A 7,989-nucleotide genomic window follows, 5' to 3' on the forward strand; every position below is an offset into this window, starting at 1 on the left:
GTTGAATAAGCCGAATGTTTTGTACGTCCGTCTCACTTAGCGCATCACCACACTTTTGATATCAAGCTAAAACACGTGGCAGCAATTTTACGCTCGCGAATATAAATACTCGCTCGGGAATGCTTATATATTTATTACGAACGGCGCTCTAATTACGACTATAACACTTTTTAGAAAATTGGAGACGGAATAAAGGATTATTGTTAGTTTTTAACATGATAACGGACATTCTAACCTAATATTTTTCCTCGGGAGCAACTTCTTTTTTATGTGTAGATGATATAGATTACATATTTATATCTAATTGTGTTGGCATGTTGCAGCAATGCCCACGAAAGGCGATTTTCACATGAGATTATAGTTGAGATTTATAAAGGGCCTTAAGACGAAATTTGTTATGATACTGCTTGATATCAAAGTTTTTTTGGCAAGAAATTTGGCAAAATTTGGCAAGAAACTTGAAAATATTCTAGGAGCATCACTATAAAATATAAATTTATATATCTATCATTTATTGAAACATGTTTAGCTGAATTGAACATACCAATTACTTATTGAGATTTAATTTTTCAAAATCTAAAATATAAAATTTCCCCAATATTCAAGATGGATTCACTTTACATACTCTGAGCTGCACATTTTGAATCTCGCTACCAAAAAAGCTCATCCAGTACCGAGGCATACACATGGGGTCCAGCAGACCCCAGCGGTGTTTAAATGCTCTCTCCATGGGCTGCATATTGGCTCCATTTAAAAAAAAACGAACATGAAATTTGGAGTATCTACAATGCAACATCTACATTTTTAACTTGGCAACGAGCTACCTTGTGAAAAATGGACGCTAAAGATGGAGTTGGGATCCAGTAGACCCAATGTCTACGAAAAGGATTAAATACTTTTTACAAAATTGGAGACGTTAATACGAAATTGGATGAAAATAGTCGGCAAAAAATGACCTTGTAAAAAATGGTCGCTCAAGATGGATTTGGGGTCCAGTAGACCCCAGGTCTACGAGAAGGTTAAATACTTTTTACAAAATCGAAGACATTATAGAAGTATTAATTAATATATTTGGCAATATGAAAATTATAAATTTATTTTCAAGTTATATCTATTACAAATTTTGCTAAATGTTGCATTCAGAATGAGGTGGAACATTTGCATATCAATTACTTGTTGAAATTCCATCGTCGAAAACTAAAATATGAAATCGTTTCTATTTCTTGTAGATCAGTTTAATTCTTAATTTCGTATCAAATTGAATTTACCTGGTATCCATTAACATTTTTTAATTATTTTACCATATAATTCACAAATGTCCTTGGTGGACACAAAGGACATATAAAGATATTGTAATAAATAAATGACGCATAATAAATAAATGACAATACGTAGAAGTTGACAGTGTTACTTCTAAATTTGATGAAAAATGTAAATGTAAAATAAATAAAAATGTGGATATGAGGTTAAATTTCTTCAACAGAAATTGGCTAGTGAACTTCTTAAGCCCTTTTTTTTATTTTAGGTGAAAGAAATTATGAACAAATGAAAAAATATATAAATAAATAAAATAAGTATGTTGGAGTAACTCCAATTAGTACCACCCACAAAATTTTGCAGATTTTTCTCGTAACTAAAAATAAACTTGATGTTTGGTAGGGGAGGGGCTAATTCTGAGTATCACCACGTATCAACAAGGGGGAGGGGAAGGTCCAAAAATCCTTAAAAATTCGATCACGTGATTAATGTATGATCCCTTACTGCGCAAATTGCATCAGTGATAACAACTAAACATCTAATAATTCCATGACCAATAATTACTTATCGATTACTGCCTCAATTCCACTACTTCAATCAACAAAAATATTAAGCAATACCTGTACAAATCGCGAAATAAAAAAAGCGTCTGCAACATAAATGAGCAAACAAAAACATTTCATAACTAATGAATTGCACACGGATAAAATATTTATTTATTTACATAAATGCTCCACGTGGCGATGTTGCACGCGACTCCATACGACCACAACAGCGTTTTACTACAACCAACTCCGTTACGAGACGATGTTTGTCGCGCAGACATAATTGGCACAGGGGTGGTCAACATTTTACCATTTTTGCGCACTTGGTAAGAAGAAATTTGCTTTGGTCTCGAGGAAAATGAAGTAGATTGTAAAAATGAAAAACTTCCAAGATCTTTTAATTGAACACAAATTTTAAATCACTTGTTGCTGAACTCGGTTAAGATAAATTTAAGAAAACAACTTCTATCGAGTAGTAGTGATATCCATTTTCAATTTAAAATATAGATCCAAAACATAAAGGGTCCCACAAATAACGTTTTGAAAATGCTATAAAAACAACTCTAAAATTTCATTTTTTATTTGGAAGTACAATGGAAAAAGACTTCTGAGTAAGATGCAGTTGAAACGATATGATTTCAAGAATCAAAACGCTTTCATCTATCTTTTATATTTGGCTATATTCGCCATTTTTCATTTATATAGTGAAAACCGACTTTTTTTTACTAAAAAACCGGTTTTCGAATTTCATAATTTTCGCCAAAAAAACGGTTTTTAAAACCGGTTTTTGAAAAGCGATAAACCCTACTTCTGACTGATAGAAAATGACTGACTAGTCTGGCCATTGAAAAAAAAGTGAAAATGAATAATGATGGAGGACCCTCTAGAATACCAATTACTTATTTTTTTATTATACAATAAGTAAAATTGTAGGACTAAAGAATGGCTTTGAATATACTAAATCTTCTAGCCATTGTCAGAGAATTTTGAAATTGATAAAGATTAATGTATAATGATTTTTTTTCAACTTGGCTCTGGTAGTGTTTTGCTGATCTAAGATATTAATATGTGATCAATATTAGATTCATTCTAATACCATATATCAAATACAGTTAAGTTAACCAATGAGTTACCATCTATTACTGCTCCTAAAAGGAGAAGTTGTGATTGCTGTTGAAAATGAAAATGTATAAAAAATGTTTTGAAATTGTAGAATTCGTTTTTTTTTGTTTGTGAAAAGTAATAAAAACAAAGATTTGAATGGGATGTTTAGTGAGATATATCTTCTGAACTACGTTGCAACTCAAAGGTTGTTCTATTGATGTATTTTTGCATTAGAAAAGAAATCCCAAATTCTCATTTTTATTAGAAAAAGCAATCTTACATCGGCATCTTTTAAATCACATTGAATTATAGAAATTATTGAAATCTATTTTGATATGTGTGACCCGTTATCCAAGGAAGTAAAGTTTATTCATGATATTAATGAATTGTATTTTCCAAATTTTGCTAAATAGTTATTGAAAGTATAAAATGGGATAAAAAATTTGACACGATTCGAAGTCAAGAATTTATACAACTTATATTTTTGGATAAACTGGATTTATGTGCAATATAAAAAATAACCTATTATTTTGAAATTTCAAAGAAAAGACAATTTAAAATTGATGTAATCTTTTAAATCATAGCATTCTGACATGATAAGATACTAAACCTAGAAATAAGTCTATCTCTATCAATAATTTGCACACCTTGAACTAAAGTTGGTGCAAATGAAAGACTAGACCCATAACTTCAAATTCTGAATTAGAAAAAGCAAATTCAAAATTGTTGTAATCTTTTAGATCATATTCTGACATACTTCTACATATGATACTAAATATAGAACTAAATCACGAATCTCTACCAATAGTTTGGACACTTTGAACTAAAAGTGCAAATGAAAAACTAGACCCGTAATTTGAAATTTTAAATTTTGATAGAAAAGACCATTTCAGAATTGATATAATAATTTAAATCAAAACATTCTGACTGATTTCTGCATAAAGATACTAAAACTAGAAAAATGCCAGAATATCTATCAATAATTTGCACATCTTGAACTCAAGAAATACAAGACATTTGATTATGAAAATGTTTAACGTGCGTTTTTAAAAATAATCTTCAAAATTTAAATTTTGCTGATTTTTTATAAATACATTTCATTGAAGAAAATTTCACTTTCATAACATAAAATCTGGATGAAGTATTTTCAAGCTAGGTTGTCTGCCATGTGTACAAGAGCAAAAACGCCTCTGTATGCGGTGTAGTAAAAAGGCAATAAAACTATTATACTACTGTAGTAAATTTTACTACAAACCGTATAATACGCACAATTCCGTCATAACATTTGATTCATTGAAAAACCAAATAATAATAATAATAAACCATGAAATTCTTTCATTTGATACTCGAATGTTAATCATTCACGAGATTTCACACACGCATATTTTTATGGTGAAACGTAATCAATTGCGTTATCAAATATCAATATATATATATATATATATATATATATATATATATATGTATTTATATATAAATCTTGCGTATTTCATTTACAAAACTACACGTGTCGCCAACTCATGAGTACGAAAGTATCATTTGAACGTTCTGAGAAACGTATTTGCATATATATGATCGCGTATATGATAAATATAATACTTATGTATGTAGAAAACGTAAACGTATGTGTAGAACATCATGAATCCAAATTCTTGAAGATATCCTTAAAATATTTTAATTGGAGACAACACGATTTGATAATAAAAAGTTGCTCAATAAAAAGGATTTTAGTACGATTCATATTGCAGTACTAAATTTCATATTTAAAATTATACATGTTGCACGAAAAATTAGCAAATAAACATTAGTCAGTTAAAACCAAAAAAAGAAAATGAAAATAAATAAAGGTCAAATTGTGTAATGAATATCTAAAATATTTTTGCAATAAGTTGTAAACCACTAATACTATTACCATAAATGTATTTAATTTACAAACGAATTAGTAGTTTTTGCGCAATTTTACTCTTACGAACTGTAGATGATTAACAATGGGTTTTATTAAATCTATATTTAAATTTAAATCGTTGTAAGATTTGGGTGCCAAAAACTTGACATTAATCACTTAATTAATCTGACTACTTATAGGAGTAATCAAGTAAACAAAATCGTAATAATAAGTAATAAATTTTAAATTTGAATTAAAAGCTTCATACAACAGAAATATATAGCAAAAATTTAGCAAAATGTGTAGAAGCATAAGATTTTGCAATTTTTCTGAGAAAACAAATTCGATATTTCTAAAAATGTAATTGAAAAATTTATTTCAAAAGATCAAATTACAATTAAAAATTATTGAACGACTTTTATCTATTATATTAATATTTTTAAATGAACAAAAAACTATTTGCAATTTTTTACTGGTTTTATCTAAGATGAAGTGGTTTAAAAGTTTCTGTTACGAAATTAAAAAAGTTAACTGATACGAAATTTACCAAAGAAAAAATTTTGCCCAAATTTCCCAATATTTTTATTCAAAATCTATAAGAAATGTCTCAAAAAATTTAAATCTATTACTGTATACACTTTGGTTTGATTTTTAAATAGATTTAATTCAAATATTACCATTAGAGGTACAACAACAGCCTGAGTATTTTCCAAATTTTGCTAAATCGGTATAAAATTGGATAGCAGCAAAGATATCTATTTTCACTTTGAATAAGTAAAAAATTAAGTGTTTCCAAGTAAATAAACAAATACAATAAAATTGCATAAATGGCCAAAACTACCAATTTTGAAAGTGTGTAAAATATAATCACAACTAAAAAAACAACTAATCAATTGCAGTATTACTAATAACAATCTGCAAAAACTAACAAAACAATTACCAAGTCTTCGTAAAAAAGAGAAATGAGAATTGAAAAATACTGACTAGAAGGGTGTAAAATATAACCAAAACTAATAGAACAAGAAAACCATAAAGTTACTAAGTGTCTTAATAAAAATATCAGATAGTGTTACACAAAAAAAAGTGACCAATAATAATTCGTTTTCCTACGCCACTGTGTATATTCATATGAAAACGTTACAACCTTATATCGCGCGTAAAGTCAATTCTAGTCGATCGAAGGGGCGGAGAGGGAGGGGGGAGGTTACAGAATACGCTTCTTCGCGAGTTTTGGATTATTATGCTGAAGGTTGCCAGGAATGCGTTCGAAATGATTCTCTCACTCACTAGCACTAGACTGACTTGCTTCTCGAAGTCAAGTATACGGACTACGGAGACGGAGCTATTGCAAGGCCACTTGCTTACCATTCGGTCACATGCCGTAGATTTATAGCAAAACGAATACATACTATATATTTTGCCATCGTATGTAACGGAATAAGAGGAAAATATATGAATGGCATGAAAAACTTACTGTAGAAGTCGATAGTATTAAAAATAAATGTCCACATGATAAGTCAATATTATTGAAAAGCGGTTGTTTTCCATACAGTAAAATAAAATTTACTAGTAGAAGCATATAGACTTACTAGCAAGCCGGGCGAACTCCGTTTTCGTAGTTTCATTTTACGTAACATTTCGTTTGATTAAAAGATGAAGAAAAAAATTGCCTGCTGTTGAAATTGAATAAAAATTTGCACAATACACGTGATTGATTTGATAGTTTCCAATTGAAATGTTAGGAAACGAATAACTTATATTTTTACTTTACTTATATATACTTTTCTTGCACAATTTCACAGTGAACACAATGCCGGTTTGTCACATTTAATTAACTAAGCAGAGAACAATGAGTATCTATTAGTTTGTAGTACATGCTAAGTATCAGAGATTACGCTGTGTGTGAAAAAAGAAAAAGTGTTTTCCGCTTTTCTGTTGAAATCTTTCTTCAATTTTCTTTGCTATAAACCTCACGGAGTCCGAGACCTTTCCAACGAATGCAAAATCGTCGAAATCCGTTGGTGCGTTCTGGAGTTATATCGTCAGGAAGGAAAACCCGACTTATTTTTATATAGGCTTATTTTAATCAGCATGGCTTACTCAGTGCATTAAGTAACTTACAACATTTTTATTTTATATCCTATACTATGATTTTATATCGTATACTAATCAATGCTTTTACAAGATATTCATTATTACAATAATTCTAATAGAAAGAAATTTTACTCCTTTTATTTTTCTTACATAATTATTTCCATTATATGGTTATGCATGAAACAATTCTGTTATTTTTTATGAAAGTCCGTACCTTAAAATCCGTTCCATTTTGATTAGTATTAACTTTTGAAGATGGACGAAGAGGCATGATAATTTTTACACAAAAACAGAAAATTTCCAAAAATGTAATTTTATTATCAAAGCAATGAATTAAATGTCAATCGACAGTATAAAACTACTTATGAGACATACGTGTGATAATAAATCACGTGTTTAAAAATACTATAGAATACAGAAAACAATAAGATTCCAATAAGAATCCAATACGAAATTTAACTGTATTAACACACTTGAAGAGTAAAGAAAAATAATAAGTGAAATATTAAATTTGTAATTATACAAAATCTGATAACCAGTAATAAATTTTATTCCTACAAACTCCAGTAAAAAATGCTTTGAACGGATTCTTATCAAAATCTACTTCTTAAATTATTTGTTTGTCACTGGTAAAGGATATGAAAAACCTAAAACTGATTTATCAACAACAACTCTATTATTTGTAAAAGTTGTTGTACAATTGAATTAATGTTTGAAGAATAAGAAATCATCAAATTGCAATCATAAACATTGTTCGTCATTATTTGAAATTTTATCTGAATCGATGCAGAAGTAATTAATAAAAATTATGCACAAGATTGGAATTAGTATGGATAGCAGTATCAATTTAGATATTGTATTTTATTTTACGTACTTATAGAATTTATTAAAACTCTCCTTCGATACTCAGGTTGTTGGGTTATAATTTAACCTTGTAGCTGTGGACTGTATTAAACACTGATTTGTTTGTATATTGTGTATTTGTTGCAGTTCTTGATTACAATCATTAATTTGTCACTAAGTTATAATGAAAGAAGATATATTTATTTATTAATTACTATACATGTTTCGCGGACTTTACTTTTAGAAATAAACAACTAGTTC

The sequence above is a fragment of the Ctenocephalides felis genome, unplaced genomic scaffold, assembly GCF_003426905.1.
Source record: "Ctenocephalides felis isolate EL2017-DRISC unplaced genomic scaffold, ASM342690v1 CF-g0.4_SCAFFOLD_03570, whole genome shotgun sequence".
Lineage (NCBI taxonomy): Eukaryota > Metazoa > Arthropoda > Insecta > Siphonaptera > Pulicidae > Ctenocephalides > Ctenocephalides felis.